The 19,006-nt window shown below is 35.7% G+C and overlaps 1 protein-coding gene across 1 annotated transcript in view; it reads left to right on the forward strand.

The window, feature by feature from the left end:
* Positions 1-19,006, forward strand: part of FHIT (fragile histidine triad) — a 590,052-nt gene that overhangs the window by 102,221 nt on the left and 468,825 nt on the right. The window contains exon 2 of the mRNA XM_014946619.1: positions 7,492-7,538. The gene's annotated coding sequence lies outside the window, so the exon portion shown is untranslated. The remainder of the gene's footprint in view (positions 1-7,491; positions 7,539-19,006) is intronic.

Consider the following 19,006-nt stretch of genomic DNA (forward strand, 5'->3'; position numbering starts at 1 on the left):
TAAGGAAAAAAGAAGTTAAACTAACTCTGCATAAGGGAGCTCAATCTGAAGTTTTATGCCAGCGCGGAGGGAGTCGATCAGTGCTGCCTCATGCCTCAATGCTGCCAACAACCTATTGTCAGTCCTTTATAGGCTCTTAGAAAACTAGTGCATAATTAACCTTTGCTTGAAATTATTCTCTTTAACCAGAGAGGAAACTTCCCCAGATAATAATGAAAATATAATGCGCATTTCTAGATGCTTCTTTCCTGAACGTTTTATGGCTTATTCCCAAATGAAATTGAAAACCATCAGGGCAGCAGCAGCCTGCTCTGGGTAGGAACTGGCTGATCAGCGTATTTGAAACCTTCAGGTTTCTGTGCAGCCTTAAATTTTACATACAGGCCAAAAGTGTGTTTGCTGCTTTATAGTGTGTAGCAAAATACAGTTGAAAAACTCTGATGTAGCCAAGATGTGCTCTTAGCTAAAGAAAGGTTTATTCATGGAAAAAAATGCATGCAAGTCAAAATCCATTAACCCCCAGCAATGGGGTTAGAGTATGGCTATGAGACCACATGCTGACACAAACTCTATCTCTGTGAGGTTATCAACTCAAGTCATTAACTGGACACTTCAGTTGTAGCCTTTGGGAAATACTTGTTGAAACATAAAGATTTTGTCGGGCTTAGCCTGGTTCCCTTTACCTGATTCTAATCTTGGTTTCTTTTCCCGTGAATGCAAGGCTTCAGCACTTTCAGGTGTTTTTAATACATGGCTGTGGACTTACAGGAAACCATCCTAAGAGATGGAGAAAGTGACTCATTGAAGTTTTTGCCTTATTTGACTAAAATTCTGAGCATTAGTCTTGTTTTAAAATTCACATATCTTTCTGCTAGCTGAGGTATAGCACGTACTTATTTATCTTATGAAGCTATACTCAGCAGGTCTCCTGGGAGCTGTAGGTTCAAAGTTCAGCCTACAAAGCTGTGAGTGGGAAGCTGTTTCTTGCATTGGCTGCATATGCTCAGGGATACAGTGTCTGGTGGTTTGTTTTTTTTTCGCTTTGTCTTTTTTTTTTTTTGGTGGTGGTGCTTTTTGTCTTTTTCTAAAAAAGATATATCTAGATGGAGAGAGAAAAGGTCGAGGGAAGCTGGTTGTTTTCACAGGCCAAGCGTTACATCAATCTGACAAATGAATACTATAAATTTAGTTGATTTTTTTTTTTGTGTTGGCTTTTCTTTACAGAAACTTCTGAAATGTAAGAATTTTAAATGAAAATGTCAGCTGTGCTGTGATTAAGGCAAGGATCAGAACAGTCCACTTTCCTTCTAATTTGTAACTACAATTTTTGGAAATTTGTTGCATTCTTATTCAGTATTTATGCACTTTGAACACTAGCCGAGTACTTTAAACAATGCACGGTTGAACTCCCAAATTTGTCTTCAAATTTGTCTTCAACAATTTTCAAGAGATCTTTGTCTTCCCATGAAAGATTTAAAAAAAAAAAAAAAGCTGGGGAAAAAAGTTAATACTGGGAAAATTGTTAAAGCAGAAAATATATGAAACAGAAGCAGAAAACATTTTGGTTTTATCCTGCAGACCTCTCTAAATCTTAGGTGCAAAAGTTCTGGATACAGACCATCTTCCAAAAATTGTGCTTCAATATTCTCATCCTTTTCACATTCCTTAAGCTCTCAGTTACAAAAAATTTTGTATAATCTTCAAGAATCAGAGTTTTTTGATGGTTTGATAGTGACCATATAGTCCTTGTATTATAAAAAGACCTGTCTTGAAGCATGACAATAAACTATTGTGAGGTTCTTCCAAATGGTTTTGAAATTTCTGTATCTTCAATTTTTCCTAAATTTTCCCCAGATGTCTGATTAAACACAACATTTCAAGCAGTACACTAGACTTGGCAGACACTAATTTCAACAGAATGTAAATGACATTCGATGTGTTTATATATCCTCTAGGTGCTTTAATCCTTCTGTAGCCTCAGAACACTTTGTTACCCCAGTGAGTCTCATTCACTAGGGGGCTGGAATTCAACTCTGTGAGAACACTGTTTAAAAAAATCTCAAGCAGCTCACTACAAACTTTTGATGTTACAAAAATGACTTTATTTCTTTGTGATTTTCTTACTTGATTGTGTATTATACTTGTTTTTTTAATGTCACCAAACAGTGGCTGTTAAAGTACCCATCCTAAAGTCTGCTCTAGTGGAAGCTGCTCTTAAATGACTTTTATTAGCAGCTGCTACTTTAAGGCTTGTGGATAATAAGATTTTAATAAATTAAGAATTTCTGTTTTCAAACTATTCTGTGTTTCAGCTTGGTCTAAGCTCATCTTACTCCCACACAGTGCCAGAACTTTATAAATATTTGAATTTCCCAATGTATTTTCATTTTTCATGTTAGATATCATAGGTTTAAAAAGCCACATTTTCATTCATTACTGTAGTACTGAGTAATCAAGTGCAAACCAGGATGCGCTTTGAGAGCTGCCTTACAGACCTACAGGGAAAAGGTCCTCTGATCCACATGTTTAAGGCCTCCAAATGGAAGACTGGAAACAATCAATACAGACAAATAGGTGGGAGTGTGGAAGCACAGGAAAAGGTGTCAGTCGCATGCTGGGCAGTTGTCATAAATGCCCAAACTCTTATCTGCTGCTAAGTTTTTGTAGGTAGAACACACACAAGCAAAGTGAATTTAAAAGAAACTGAAGACGATTTTTTTTTTTCTTTAAAGCTATTAAGCAGCTCTCATCCCTGAATTGCACTGTATTGCTTGGATACTTTGCAGCTAATTCTCTCCTTTAATGACTTGTGGACATCACCCGAACAGAAATGAAGGTTAAATCTTGTCTGATGAGTTTAACTAATACAGACCCATTAGCTGTCACAGGTGTCCATGATTAGCCTTTGGTTTAGCAATTACAGAAAAATGTTAAATACTCCCATTTGACTTTACAGAGTAAAAGCGATTTCAAGTATTGTCTGCTTGCTAGTGCTTCATTAGAACAATCTAGTTTTGCACATCTTCATAAAAAAGCAACTGTGACTAACAGAATGAGTAAAGCAAACAGTAAAACTGCCTCTCTGAGTAGTCTTCGGATTTCGATTTTCTCAGAGCGAGCTACAATCGTTAGCCTTTTATCAGGAATGAAATACTGAAAGATCTCCGTGGCTAAATTTAAACGTCCTAGCTGACATCTTTGCTGTGCTTCTAGTAGCTGTTGGACTGAATAAAAGTCCTAGATGGATTTAATAAGTAATATTTTCTCCCTTTTCACACTTGGGAATGTCTGACTGGGATGGGGAACAACGTAGGTACAACAACGTAGGTACTGGCAGTATTTTGGTTGAGATTTTTGATGCAAGATGTAGTATTAAATTAGTCACAAGTTAAGAAAAGAATTGAATTTGTTATGAAATACTTCATAAATCAGAAAAAAAATTCATCTGTGGCAGGTAGATTAACAGGCTTTCCAGAGAGCTTTTAGCCTTTAGACTCTTGTCTCATAGTTCTGTACATGTTTCTCCGTGTTGTGGAGCTGGATTCATTCTTGCTGGGACTTAATAAAATAGGATGCACCAGTGTCAATATTAATAAAAATCTGTCCGCATTGAAATTCAAATATCCCACATATGGAATATATCTCACTATAAATCACTGGCAGGAGTATAAATCTTAATGTTATGGATATGTCCAAGGACAAAAATACAGAAGTTAATTTTTAAAAATATTCAGTACTTTGAACAAACAAATCCTTTTTGTTTCTGCATTTTTTAAAATGATGGAATAAGTTTTCTCCCATTATGTGGACATGCTTATGTAACACCTTATAAATATATATGAAACCCTTCCTAGAGAAGGGTTTCAGTCTTTATTCCAATGGTCTTCGTAACTTGTTGAGATGACAAATTTAGGAAAAAAACCCTATACACCATGATAAATTAATGTCTCCTCCTTTCTTCAACATTTCGAATGCCAAATCTAAAAATCTTCCTGATAGATATATCAAATTTATACTTTCTGCTTTGATTTTTCAGTCATTTTTCTTTGAGCCCTCTTCATCCTCAAAGAGACATGGTAATTAATGATAATTACTAATTCATTGGTTTAGGTTATAATAAAAACCCCACCAAAATAATCAAGTTTCTTGTCGCTCCCTGTTTAAAAGGCTGTGCTGGGTTCTGCTGTGTAAACCTGAGCCTGTACCTTTAGGTTTTAAATCCTGTGTTCTTTTTTGCAAAGAATCAAAATGGTGGGTCTTGAAGCCACGCCACAGAATACAAATGCATGAAACTGAGAACCGATGGAGTTTTAAAATAATGAATTGAAATCCTGCCTGTAACCTTTGTAAGTGTCTTTCATGCGTTGATCTGCTGTAGTCTTAAATAATGATTCTGAGACATACGCTGAGGAATGAATATGTGTGATGTCAAGGAAGGTCAAATAACTGAAATATTAGTATACTTCTAAAACATACCTGAAATATGGTCAAGTTAATTAGTTGACAAATAGGCTGTTTGTTAATGTTTGTCAGCGTCTTCAAAATGTTGTCTTGAAAATTAGTCTTTATATAAGCTATATATTTATGTATATATTTATCACATCTAAGTTGGCCTCTGAAGTTGTCTCTATGCTGTCAAATTGCTTAGCTGGAAAAATATAGAGGTTTTTTTTTCAGGGTAAAGAATAGAAGGTTTTTAATAGGATTAATAAGGAAGACAAAATATTTTGGTGTTCCCTTTTATGTGGTGAGGAGGATTTGTCTTTTTATTAAGTTTTTTTTTTTTTTTAACAGCTTGGCTTCTATACTTATAACAGCTTTTAAAAGAGCAGGATTAAATCACAAACAGTAAAGAGGAGGGGGAAAAAAACAAGAAAGGCAAACTATTCATTTCTGGAACACCAATAAAAGCAGCCATAGATGTTTCATAGCTCAATTGAAGTTGTCTGAATGGCAGTGCATCTTATCCTTCTGTGTTCCATCAGCTGAAGGCTGTAGGTTTTGTAATTAAGGTGGGCTTTGCTATGACTTGAAACAGTAAAGAATGTGCCTAGCAATCTCTCCAGAGACCTGGAACCCTGTAAAATGGATCCTTTTCTGTTTGAATGGCTTTATTGAATGTCCACTTCTAGTTGAGAAAAGGAGAATCAGCATGTATCTTCCTTCCCTTGTTCTTGGCAATGGTGGATACTAAAAGCTACATGTGACCCAACGTTGGTTCTGAGTGTTGACTCTACTGAATGTCCTGTGTTCCTAAGATATTTAGGGCAGGAGGATCCATTCTTACTTGATCCTTGGCTGCTAATACAGTACTGCTTAAACTACCAAAAGGTAAAAGTAAGAGTCAAAAATAAGCACACAGTTGCTCTGTTAATCCTGTTAAAGGTAATGTGAAAGGCGAGTTCCTGAAGAAAATTCTCAGTCTCAGGGAGTCTGTCCCAGTGTTTTGACCTTCATTGATCCTCAAGGATTGCTACTGGAATGATTGGTTATTGCTGCTTCTCTTCAAACTTGGTTTCCCAGAGATGTTAGTTATTAAAATTCAATTATCCATTAATTAGTTTATTCTTATTTTTCCTTGGAGGTACTTTTATTACCTTCTCAATCTCAGGTGGATGTTTGGGGGTTTTTTTAAGTGCAGATTCATGGTGCTCAGAAACTGTTGAAACTTGTCAGCTGAGCATGTTGCTCTGAAAGTGTTCCCAGTAGCTGATACTAAGGTAGTCCCAAGGGGTCTTTTCATGGCATTTTTGGTTAGGTCCCCAAAACCAAACCGTGGGCATCAACTCTGACATCTGCCAGTTCTAATCCTGGTACTGGCACTAGAGTGAACATCCAGGGGTGGTCATTCGAGGTCAAGTGTACTTTTATGGAGTCCTTACATTTTAAAATACTGTGTCCCTACCAACCGGAATTTATACTTTCTTTAAGCTTTCCCGTATCGTTAACCTTTCATAATACCTGATGCTCTGTATATTGTTAACTTTTTGTTTACATTTGAGAAAGGTGCTTTGAAGAATACAAAACAAAGTATGAATTTCTCTTTTTTTTGATTCAACAACAGATGATCCCAAACACTAGAATTAAATTTCTGAAACAAGTTACATCCTCTTTATAGATACTTACATTACTTTTATGAAACTGAAGGGGTTTTATTGGATGACAGTAGATCATATTACTGGAAATAAAACAATAGACCAGTTACTGATGAGGAAATGCTTGTCCCACAAAATGTGTGCCTGGATATAGGGATTTAATAGAATTCAATGGACTACTACTTAGAGCACTTTCCAGTCTTGTTAAACACTTTGTAGACTGACAAAATGCCACATTAAGTTCATTCTGTTCATCGTGGCTTTGTACTTATGCTTAGACAAATCTTCATGTCACTAATTTGCAGCAACAGTGTGGATTTTTTCTTATACTTGTCTGCTAAACATTGGGATATTTCTTACTCCAGGCTCATATGTCCTAATAAGTCATTATCAAATCAATTTGGAAAAGGGAGTGCTGAATTCCTTAGCTAGAATGCAGTCATAGGTTTGGCCTTACTCATGACCTTCACCAAATAATCAGAGGCAGCTACATACATCTTGTGCATGACAGGAATGGTTAATCTCCATTCTCCTATAATACACCAGTGTAATTGAGAGTGAAATGCATAGGGTCATACTGTCCCTTCCTTGCACACTACAAAATCACTCTAATCATCCTCTGCGCTGAGCTATATGGTATGGATTTTTTTTCTTATCCTTGGAGCTAAAATGGATCCTAACAAGGAGCTCCTAACAGTGTACAAAAATGACAAATAGCTTTTCTTTTCTGTTCTCCTCAGTGCACTGGTTTACTGTATAGAAGTGGGAAGTTAACATCATTTCATGTAACCCTTTTAGAAGACTGATTAGCTCTAGGTGTGCTCTCTGTAAGCATAGATCTGTTCTGAAGAGCAGATCTAATTAAAACTCAAAATTCATAGCCTTTGGGCTGAAGCTTAAAAGAAAACCCCGATGAAAAGATATAATGTTGAAGCTTCTCACCAAAGAAACATTAAGTTTGTGAGGTTTTGGTTTATGGCAAAGTTTTTGATAAGTGGTCATCCTAAAATACATGGTATTGATGGTAATGCTTTCCAATTATGATACTATTTACTAAATAGACATTTTGGCAACCAGTAATTTAACAGGTAGATTATAATTGATGCTCTAAATGTTAATGATTATTGGAATGTTTTGTTTTGATGGTTTTGTGGCAGAAGCGTGTACTGTAAAGCGATGTACACTGTTACTACATGCCAAAAAAATAAAAGTCAAATAGTAATTGAGTCCCCCCAGCCTGAGCTGTTCTGTTCTGAGGAGTTCAGAAGATTCTCATGGAGAGAGAGAATGTGGAGAACCTCTTCGACACAACAAGCACTTATGTATTAATTTCTCCATTGAATAATTTTGTGACCCTCTCTATTAAAGGCCTCTAAATTGTGTTTTCTTCTTTCAGGTAAAGATTGAGTAATACATAGAAGAGGCCTCCTGCAATCTCCTAATGTAAGTGTGTGTTTCACATATGAACATACTGCTCTGTTCACTGAGATATGAGACCTATCAGCGATTTCTTCACATAGTCCTGATAGGAATGAACAAAGAAATGAATAACAAAATCCAAGTAGCTAATGTGTTGTCTTTGAGGGCGTACGTATTGTATTGGGGGAGGTATGTAGCCGTTTCAGTACCTATGTGAACAGCGTTTGGAAACACGTTGGGGGAAAAAACCCCACCCCAAACCAGGTAAATCTTGTAACAGGAACATCTGTAAGTCTCTAAATCTACATGCCTTGTCTTTGAACTGGGAGCATGATTTTATAAATCAGAATGTGTTAGAAACAGAATTATAGTAGATCCAGTAACGCAAACCGGCTTTAGGTGCTCAGGACACAGACTGTATATAAAACTCTTTGTTTGAATAAGAGATTAGGCTGTAGACACCCAGTAGACAGAGCTGGGGTGAGGGTTATTTTGCAATCTGTGATAGAGTTTATTCCTCTGTATCTCTTGCACAAATGTTTTAATCCGATCACAACAGCAGATTTTACGTAGCCAAGAGGCTTGGCATTGGTAAACAGAGTACCCAGCTCTACACCCTATTCTCTGAAGAGAGATTGACTTTCTGCTGAAATCTCTTGTGAAGTACACACAAACCTTCTCTTGTTCTCTTTTGCTTTTCTATCTGTAGCTTTCTGCATCTTCTAATTCTTCACCAAGCTAGTATTATTTAATGGGGAGCTGAATTGTGCAGCTGATGCACCTGTGTGAATTCTAAAATTAGAATTTAGTCAAGCCAGAATGTTGCCAGACGTTGAAGCCTGCAGACTTTTTCATTCAAAGGCATGTGGCAATAATGGGACCCCAAGTGGTGATGCTAGTGAACTGGTTATTTAATAGTAAGTTCCTGAAGAAATTATGTAGTGATATCAAGTTCTCTCAATACTGAACTGTTAGTTTTGCAGGGAGGAAAAATCTCACTGGTTTTAAAGTCTAAAAGAAAAAAAGTTCTAAAAGAAAAATCTTAATATAAAAGGATCTTCACTTCTTATAAGAAACTACTGTGATACTTCTGATTTGGAAGCAAAGTTCTTTCATTTGGGTTTCATTGGTCTTGTTATGGTGCCCCTTTTTGATAGGATTGTGGATTTGTTTTGGTAAATTGCAGTGGATTACAGTGGAAATGATCCAAGAAAGCATAAGACAGAATATGTGGCTGGCAGTACAATGTATTGAAGTATCAAAGCCTTGGGTGTATCATCAATTAATCATCTATGGTCTCAGCTATTGGGGTGAGGGGAAGGATGCTATGTTCCCACTCTATAAATAAATTTCTTGGCTAATACAGAACTGATCTCACTTGATTTGTCATTTCTCAAGTACTTCTTAGGCTCCAAATTGCTAGAGAATTGAGGTTGTTTAGCAAAAAAAATCCCAAACAAACAAGAAACCCCTTATGTTCTCAAAAATGACCATTGAAGAGGGAAAATACTCCCCGGTTTTTTTTTTTTTTTTCCTTCCTTTTTTTAAGGCCTAAACAGAACAGCTAAAGCAGAACAAACTGAAATTTAAACAAAGTTTCAGGTTAGGTGAGAAATATGGCAAGGCTAGTTAAGCATGCAAATGGCTCAGAAACTCAATAATCTTCCCATTATGAATATGAATATGTTAGGACAAAACTTCTCTCAGGCTTCCTTGCAGCTCTTAGGTTCTTTGATCAACTTGGGTGAGTAAAATGGCTAATTCACAAATGACCTGGGTTTATCCTGCTATAGGGTAAAAAACATGAACTAGATAATATCCAGAGATACTTGCTTGCCCTTTGATTCACTGAGTGGTGTAACATGAACATGCTGCCGGACAGTGGGATATTGAACTTCTCCCTCTTGCATTTGTATTTTTATGAAGACCAGCGATTATCATCATGTGAAAGGAAAAATGGTTCATTTGAAAAGCAATGGATACAATCTGATTAATTGTCAAGCATTACATAAAAAATTGTTGTGAAATTGCGACTTGTGCAGTAGTTTAGCTGCGGAATGGGCAACTCAAGCAATTGATGCATTGGCAGTCACACACCTCATAAATGAGTTCTAAATTATTCACTCATAACCAGCAGCTATCACGTGTGTTCATATTAATCCCTCTTCCCTTGTATAAAGCTGTGAATGGTCATTATCAGATCTTCTTGGAAGTAACTATTGCTTTTTGATGATGGGGAGGAGAAGTTGCTTTTTCATTTTGTGCTTTATTCAAACAACTTCCTTAACTGTGACCAAGAATTTCTTCTTTCTTTAACATGTCACTTGTGAAATAAAGTTTTGCCATTAATCTTTTTTTCTTCTGGTTTTCCCCTCGTAAACTATGCTTTAGTCTCGAGAAATAAGATATTGTCCAGCAGAGGGATACTCAAAGCTGACCAAATAGCAGGAGACATTTTCATTTTAGGGGGAGAGAGGAACAAATAGATGTGTCTTCCTTGATCCCAGCTTTACAATTACGTTGAGAAGGAGGCAGACACTAGAGACTGAGTCTGTTAGAGCCAGCTTGCTCCCCAAAGGAGGTAAAAAGAGATGGTTACATACTGAGAATACTGTGGTATTTTCTGTTGTTGTTGTGTTATTGTTGTTGTTTTTGTTTGGGGTTTGGTGGTTTTTTTGCTCCCTTTCTCTTCCCTTTCCTGTGGAAAGGGGCTGGAAGGCAATACAAGTACCACTTGCACATGTTTTCACTAAGTGCAACAAGGCAACGCTGATAACTGTTAGTTTTATGCTTACATTGGAGATGTGCAGGGGTGATGTGCCTCTCTGCAAGGTGAGCAGCAGCAGATTGTCAGGGATCATCAGTATTGTCTTGCCTAAAATACACAGCAAATTCCAGATAGCCAAGGTTTTAGTCTCTCTTTCGAATGTGTAGATATGATTGTTCAAATGCGGTGGCCTAAAGTTATTAATCCATTGAAATGATTCTCTTCAACTGTCTTGATTCTCAAAGTGCTCTTGACAGATAAGAAATGTGCTATTCCTTGTCATAGAATCAGGTGACCTGTAGGGTACATCTGGAAAAGCTGTGTAATATATATTTTTTTTTATTTAAATAAATTTTCAAAGTTTTTACTAAACTCCTTTTTTTTTAAGTCCGAATATTGTGATTATATCACACTGGATATTTTCAGAACAGTGTACATTCTGTACTGCTTTTGAGACAAAGAAGCTGTACATGAATATTAGAGATTTTAATACATGATGTATTTGACATCAGTTTACTGAATCAGATAAGAGATGCTTGCTGAGAATAAACCAGCTGGAATTTACTTGGGAACTATTCAGAAAACACCCCCTTGTTAATGACCCTTTGAATAATCTGGCATCTGGTAAACTAATATATTGTCACCTTTATGGTGAAAATCACCACAAATCATTAAACATTTTGAGAACCATTCAACTTATTTAGGTTTTCTAAAATACACTAATTATGGTAAAAATTGTTCTTATTAGCAACATTATTGAATGATGGTAACCCAAGCCCAATAGCACAGTAGAATCTGTTTGCACAGACAATAAATGTGAATTCCAGAAGCAGTTTCCCTCTTAAGCAGGTGCTGTGGTTGGTAGAGTTTGTTTTCTGTACTGCACATGGTAGGATACAGTGGAGTTATTTTTTTAATGGAATCTTGTAATTTAAACTATTTATTGATCCCTTCACTGAAGAACTGAGCATCTGGAGCCATCTTGACTTGGTTATATTTGTTTCAGTGAGACTTCTTATGTAAGAGTTATTTTTCTCTTTTGAATCTGTGTATGTGACTGTGTAACAAAGATGATGTCGAGCTCCTTTTGAACCTTCTTTGGGATAAAATTCTAAATGTAGCTTGAAATTCCTCAGAGGCTTGTCTGCATTATGGCAGTTCCCCTTATCTATTCTGCAGTTGGTCAGAACTTAAAAGTAGTATTCAACTTCTCTTGATATTTCATAGAATTGGTAAAAATAACATTTTTAAAGGTGTGGGTTTCAGGGTGGTGTCTTAAGTCACACAAGATGAAAAAATTAAGATTTTTAATACACAACTTCTGTATATTTGTGACGGGTATCCACTTAAGGTTATACATTTGGTTTAATAACTCAAATTATTGAATCAAAACTTTTTAAAGTGGAAGAATCATTACAAGAGAAATGAAGATTCTGAAATAGATGGGACAAGATTTATTCCTTCACTGAAATGAGGAAGTTCAGACAATAACATTTGGAGATGGAATCTCTAAGACCCATTTCAGCTGTCAGGATCTTCTTGTTAGATCCTTCAGTTTAGTTTGGTGTCAATTTTCTCTTTCAGTGGACTTATGAGGCAGTAGATAGGGTTGTAATGCTGGTGATTTAAAGACGGATGGATGCAAAGCCCATTTTTGAAAAGGCCAGATATCTCTCTCTCCTTCTTTATCTATTTGCACAATAACTGTCTTTCAAATGCTTGTCACCTTTTAAAGTTTATATCACTTGTTGCAAAGGTTGTCATAGTGGTTTATTTTCCATCGTAACTATTCTCTGTGTGAAGCATTTCTTCCAACATTCTCTTTGAAGATGACCTTTCCTTAGCTTAAGTTCATGCCCTTTGTTGTTATATTTGACACAAGCTCCTATAGCATTATAAACCATACCTTTTGGTCTTTTACAAAATTCTTGTGTAACTTGGCAAGATCTGCTGTTAATTTCCTTTTCCAAAGGTTAGACCTCATTCCTCTAAGTTTTGTGTTTGGTTTTTTTTTGGTTTTTATTATCATCCCAGATTTTCCAGCACCTGCATGATTAAGTGATACCTTTATATCTCTATTTTTGCATGCTTCTCATAAATTGGAAATGTGAGCGTAGTTCTACACGTGCTCTGAATCTCATATATGCAATAAATAATGTTCCTCTGACTTACAACATGTTCATTCATGAAACTATTCAAAAATGTATAAATACATAGTATTTGTTGCATTTGAACCCACGGTACTATAGGATTAAGTATTTTCTTTCATGGTAGCTTTTACTCAAAGGATGATTCTGTATAATTGGCAACTAAAGAAATGACCCTATTTATGGGTGTAATCTCTTCTAGGAAAAAGTCAGTTACATACCAGAAGCAATCTTTCTTTCTATCAACTGAGTTACTGTACAAGTTCATCTACCTGCTTTAAAAATATCCACACAGAATGGTAATCTGTCATGGTAAATCTGTGAATTTTCACTTAACTTTGCAGTAATTGATTAAAGCTATTTTTGGTTCTGTAGGAATGAATTTATCACAGGAGGAGAACAAAAAATTCTTCAAATTCTGTTAGAACTGTTGCTAAACATCTTTTTAACTATCTTAAATTGTCTTTTATATTTGAGAGCCCTAATAGCTGATGTGATAAAGAATCTCTCCTATAATAGTACATTCATAGGAACTGGATGTGTGGTGTCCCTTGTTCCTTTATGGTTAATACTTTCTGTGACATCAGAATTGGTTATCAAATTACTGGGAAGTACTTGTCCTTTTGAGTCTCTTGGAAATCTTTTAATAAAAAGATTTATTTTTTTCCTTATTTTTTTCCAAAGCTAAGCTGTCTGGACTCTTGAGAAGGTTGTGTTCTGTAGTATAAGCTAAACCTGATTTGATTCCAATCAAGTATATACTTTCTGTAGGATGTAAGTCATCTGACACTGCTTACCTGAACACTTAACTAAGTGATGGTCTTAATGGTACTGTTTCAGCTGGCACTACAGCTGGCAAACTACGGGTATCTTCTCTGTCCTTTTCCATGCCTTACTCCTTTTATGTGCCTCGGAATTCTATTTGTGTCTATACAACTTCATTGTTTATCTTCTGAAATCAACTCACACTATACACATTTCTTGGTTTTGTGCCTTGCTGCAGGGCTCATTGCAAGCATCTGTTGATTTCTTTTTGCCTTCCTGAAGGGAAGGGACCAATTTAATTACCACATGAAATGCGGTTTTGCACTGCACAGTATGGTAGAAAACAAGCTTTCTAAGGAAACTATCCTAAAGGTTGATTAGATAATCATGTTTTCTTTAGAGTTCTGTAATTTTAAAAATTAACTGTATGGAAGGATTATGAACTTTATTATAAATGGTTTTGAAGCTTTTGATAGAATAGCATTGTTAATGTCTGTGACACATGCTGGCTTTGTCTTTATTAAATACTGTAGGATATTATCAGAAGGATTATTCTTGCAGTGCAACAGAAGTTATAATTCTTCGGTGCTTTTTAGCAAGCAATCCTTCTGTTTTAAAATATTATTATTTTATTTTGGTTATAGAGAAGTACTTTTGCTATTTCTCATACCCCATCAATTGCCACTCCTGTGCATCAGCATTTCTTACTATCGTATTGTTACTACTTTTTTTGAGATTTTTTTTAAATTATTATTTAATCCTGGTAATAATCATTCCCTCTTTTTATCCCAAGCCCAGTTATGAAAAACATAACTCCACTGAATATGATCCATCTCACTGTTGGCAAAACATCAAGTTGGTGGCAAGGCTACTGAGAATGCAGAAGTACCATTAGTAAAATGGCTTCAGGATTGAACTACATCGTTAGTTTGTATTTATATAGCGCTGGATTTTACGTAAATGGTTTGAGCAAGCATTGTCTGTCTAAACTCAGCCTTGAAAAAGGTACTTTATTTCAGTGTCTGTTGTTTGACAACGTACTGAGGTTTTGTGCCATCACTGGGAAGTTGAACATACTATTTAATTATACAGATATATCTAAAAGGGAGGTAATCATGAGTTCTACAGTGGTGTGATGTTTTGGTTTTTTTTTTTCCTAATGTGATACTGGGCTCCAGATCACTGTCATTTCTTAATTCTGCAAAAAACTGTGGTGAAAAAGCAGCAGCATGGAGGAGTTAGTAATGACTTCTTTATGGAAAGAGACAATAACGTAAACAAATGTCTAAGGAAAGAATGTCCATGTTAAATAATACAGTAGCTTTAAGGATTCTTTCTGAAAATTAGGAAAAAAATGCCTTACTCAAAGAGATTATTTACATATACACACATATCCACTCAAACTAAAGGTTAATTCTCTGATCGTGCCTTCAGTTGTGGCATGCATTTGGGCTGTTCAGCACAATAAAATCCAATGCAGGTTCTGCTGTGTAGGGATGAATAAGACATTCTTGTCATAAGGGTCTAAAGAGGGTGAAACGAAGCCATACTGGAACCTTGATTTGTATGAGGGAGAAAATAAAAAGTTGTGTGAAAAGTTTCCTGAAGATCCTGTTTTTTGTGTTTTCCAGTATATGATAATCTCCACTGACTTTGACTAAAACTTCTTAGTTTTGTCTTAGGAAAACATATGTTTTCAAACTATGTTAGTATTAAAAAAAAATTCACTTTCTAAGCCTTAGACCATACTCACCTCAACTCTGCTACCCCTAGCAGGGATGATTTTTCTGCATTTGCTCACAAACAGCTGGCAGCACCTTTATGAGCAGAATGGGCTGTGAATACAAAATATTAATAAACGAGAAACATGTAGTTCCAAGACAAGCAGTTCTTAAAAATTGCATTATGTATACTTAATGCCTAACTGACCTTTTCTGCTGTTTCTTAAATCTCTTAAAAATTCATCTAATTTCAAAGCCAGAGTATTAGCCCATTTATATGTAAATTGCCTTTAATTCATGCATTGATTTGAAACACTAATCCAAAAGATCCTTTACCACAGGTGACCTTTTTGACACTGTACTTCTGGGAAGACTGTAAAGTGCTTTCTTATGACCTCACATCCACCTGTAGCATAACATATGCCTACTTCAGTCTGTATAAATCAGTCATAAGAGAGTGGTTTTCAACCAACATTGAATTATTAACATTATAACTGTCTTGGTTACGGTTATAGTTAAAATAAGTCCTATTTAAACCCATGATTATTTTCTGTTGGCATTTTTGCTTATTTTAGATGTTAAACACAATTATGGTGTTCACTGATTATCTCCCTTGAATAATAAATAGTAGTATAATGTAGCTCTTAAATGACAGTCTCTGAAGATTGTAGATGTCCAAAAACATTCAATATTTATTATTTGCCAGAATTTCATGTCACCACAAGTGCTGCTAGAACAAATATGCTAAAGCTGACTTCCACTATTTCCTATAGTAAAGGTGAAACATTCCCCTTTGTAGAAGAAAGTGTACAAAGCCAGCATTATTTTGTATTAGGGATTATAAATTTATGTTTTCATCTATTCATGCTCCAGAAAGCAACTCTTGATCTACATGTATTGCAGAGAATTGAGGGCTCACCTGGCTTCATGAGAAGTCTGTTAGTTACTATTTTCTTACTGTGGCAGGTTATTACTGGGAGTCTCCAAAATAATTCTGCTGAATTACTGCAGTTGTTTTACTGCTAATATATAATGTTGAAGAAAATAAATGCTATTTTTGTCTCTCTTTTCAAATAAACATTCTTTTTCTCAATCAATTAAAGCTTCAGAAGAAAATGGTACAAAGATCTAACATTGAAGATTGTTGCCTACTTGCATAGTCATTAATAAGACAACAAATGATCTAATGTTCTCAAAACATATTTTAGTTCAGTTATGATGAATTTTTTGGACTAAGAAAAAAGCAAATATTCTTTTTTAAATCAATTTAGGCAATGAAGTATACCAGACAGTGCATTTTTATATTATTATTATTTTTGGACAATAAGTGAAGATTATTTTTGTGTTGCGTGCTTCATATGAGAAGACATAAAATACTTTACGCTGAGTTATAATGAAGGAATAATGATTTGCCAAGTCACATACAGTCATGGAAAAAGTGTAGAGATAATACGAGCTCGAAATTGGCCTTTGACTATAATTATCACATACTTTTTCAGTCATATCAGGATAAATCAGTATTAATGGTCTTTGTGGGAGGAGAGGCCTGTCTGCTCTCTCTTGACTAAGGAGACTTTTTTTTGGAAGAATGAGAACAAGATGGCATCAGACCATCAATCTGTGTTTTATCATTTGATGTTAAAAAACACACAAAACCCCCAGCCCCCACCTACCAGCTATTGTTTGCAGGGTAACATAAGTTGTTTCAAGAAGAAGATATGATGAAACCACACAAAAGAAATGGGTGTTGGAAACAAGACCGTTTCCTGGCAGATGTTCTTAATAATTAAACTATCTACTTACCTGCTGCTTTAGCCATAAGTTGTTAATTATATCCTAACTTGGCTTGTGGAGACTTCCTGCCATTAATAAACTATATATCACTACTGCATATGGTTTCTTTTCCTTCTGAAATAGTGATCAAGCATTTAGTTACCATGAGTAAATGGCGTTAGCTTGGCATATAAGGATCAAAAGGGGTTTGACATAAGTAAACATTCGGGAACACTGGCAGAACATACTTGGTTAAAAAAAAAATTAGCATTTTGATGGAACTTGAAAAGTTTGGTAGAATTGAACAGATGTTGAAAATGTTTTAAAAAAACTATAACAAAAAAATCCCACCCCAAAACAATTACTCCATAACCCAGTAGTTGATGGCTTTGTATTGAAGGCCTGAATGGCTGCAGTTGTGAAAATCGCATGTGCAAGGGAATTGGACAAGGGTATACATTAGTATCCTTCTCTGGTTTGCTTATGGATGTGATCATCCCTATTATTTGCTATGGTAATAGAGTTGTCTGCTCAAAAATTAGAGATAATTAGGTAATTAAAGGAATAGACGTAGGAAAGGCTACTGAAAATTAACTGCACATGCCAACAAACGTGGTGGAGTTTGTGGCTGAGCCCAGACCAAGCTGTTGAATTTGAGATTGGTAATTCTGAAATTCCTCTGTGTTTGAAGATACTCATGAAAAGCTTGAAACGGTGGTATTGGATTTAATTACCAAACCCAGAACGTAGCATCTATGTAGAGGTTACTTTGTTTTTCTGTTGTCTTAGTGTGGTATGATAAAGAGTAGAACATTGTTAGCTATTGCAGAATTTTCAGGTTTTGGGTGGGTTGAAAGGAAATGAAAATTTCAATTTGTCTTAAACATACAGATATAAACACGTGTATGTACTTTTTATGTATATAGGCTCGTTACCCAGAGGACAAAATGCAAGAATAGTAGTATTAACAAGTAATTACAAGAGTAAGGTGGGGAGGAAGTTTTGGTTAGTGCTAATATGTAAATATTCTCTTTATCTATTTCTTCTGGTTGGATAACTGCATAGCTAATAAGAGCTATTTTTTTGTCATCTTCTGGAGTGTAGACAAGAGAGAAAGACACCAACTTTTGGGTGTTTTCTGAATTAGTGAAGAATGTGTTGCACTATGAAGAGTGAGTGATAGATGAAACTCTTGTAGCATTACTATGGTTTATTACAGCTGTGAGTCTGTCCCAGTGATGCTTTCAGCGTTTCTGAAAGCTACGTCCATTATCCTCCTCCCAGCTCTGGACTGGTTTTCTGTTTAGCTGATATGAAAAATGTTGGATTATGATATTGGGTAGCAGTGCAGAGTATCAAAGATTTGAATTTTCAGCTGTTTTAAATGGAAAGGATTTAGCTTCCTGTTGTATGCATGCAAAGATATTTAAGATCTAACAGTTGCACATACAAATACTTGTCTCATATTTACTGTATGCTAGTATGCAAATTTAAGAACTTTATTTTTTTCTGTAACTATTTTATTGATATTTCTATTTAAGAGCTTCTAGTGTCCATGATTTAAACTCACTTGACTGTTGCTGAATGACTTTTCACCACAGTAAACAACAAACACGTCTCTCATCAGAGCTACTTTAAAGTAAAGCATTTGTTGCAGCAGGTAGCACTTAATGGGGTGGGACTTACGACTTTATGGAAGTCAATTCCTGAGAGATGAATTTATGTACAAACCTGGGAGGATCAAGGAGATTGATAATGATATATTAACAGAGTAACTGTCAGGAGGGACAGGACTGCAATACCAGGGATAAATGAAGATCTTAGCTCAGCAGCATAATACTTCACAGAGTGACAGCAAAAATAAGATGACAGAAAAGATTTATATTGATCAAAAGAAATACTAGCCTTGGGCTAAAGGAACAAAAGGATTAACAAAAAATGATGCAACTGGTATTTGGTGACTAAACTTTGACATGAGTCAGTAGACATACCTTGGAAAACCTGTGAATTCATGTGTCAAGGAGAGGGTTTGATGGCTGTGTCAATGCTGAGGTATTTTTCAACTAGATAAAAGAAAAAAAGGGGATGTGAAGTGGCATATGAGATTATGTACTGAGCTCCTTTCCAGTTTTTCTTAGACTATTGTGGTGGTAGCCCCAATGTCACAAGTTGAGGAAGGGATGCATTAACTTCTCAGTGCGGTGGAGACAGCTTTCTTCTGTGTCTGTGTTGTGAGCACACGGGATGGCATGACTTACTGCTCACCAAACACACGACTGGACTTGCCTCCATAAAAGATGTTCCAGTTCACCAGGTTTA

Source organism: Calidris pugnax, unplaced genomic scaffold (genome assembly GCF_001431845.1).
Source record: "Calidris pugnax isolate Ruff unplaced genomic scaffold, ASM143184v1 scaffold81, whole genome shotgun sequence".
Lineage (NCBI taxonomy): Eukaryota > Metazoa > Chordata > Aves > Charadriiformes > Scolopacidae > Calidris > Calidris pugnax.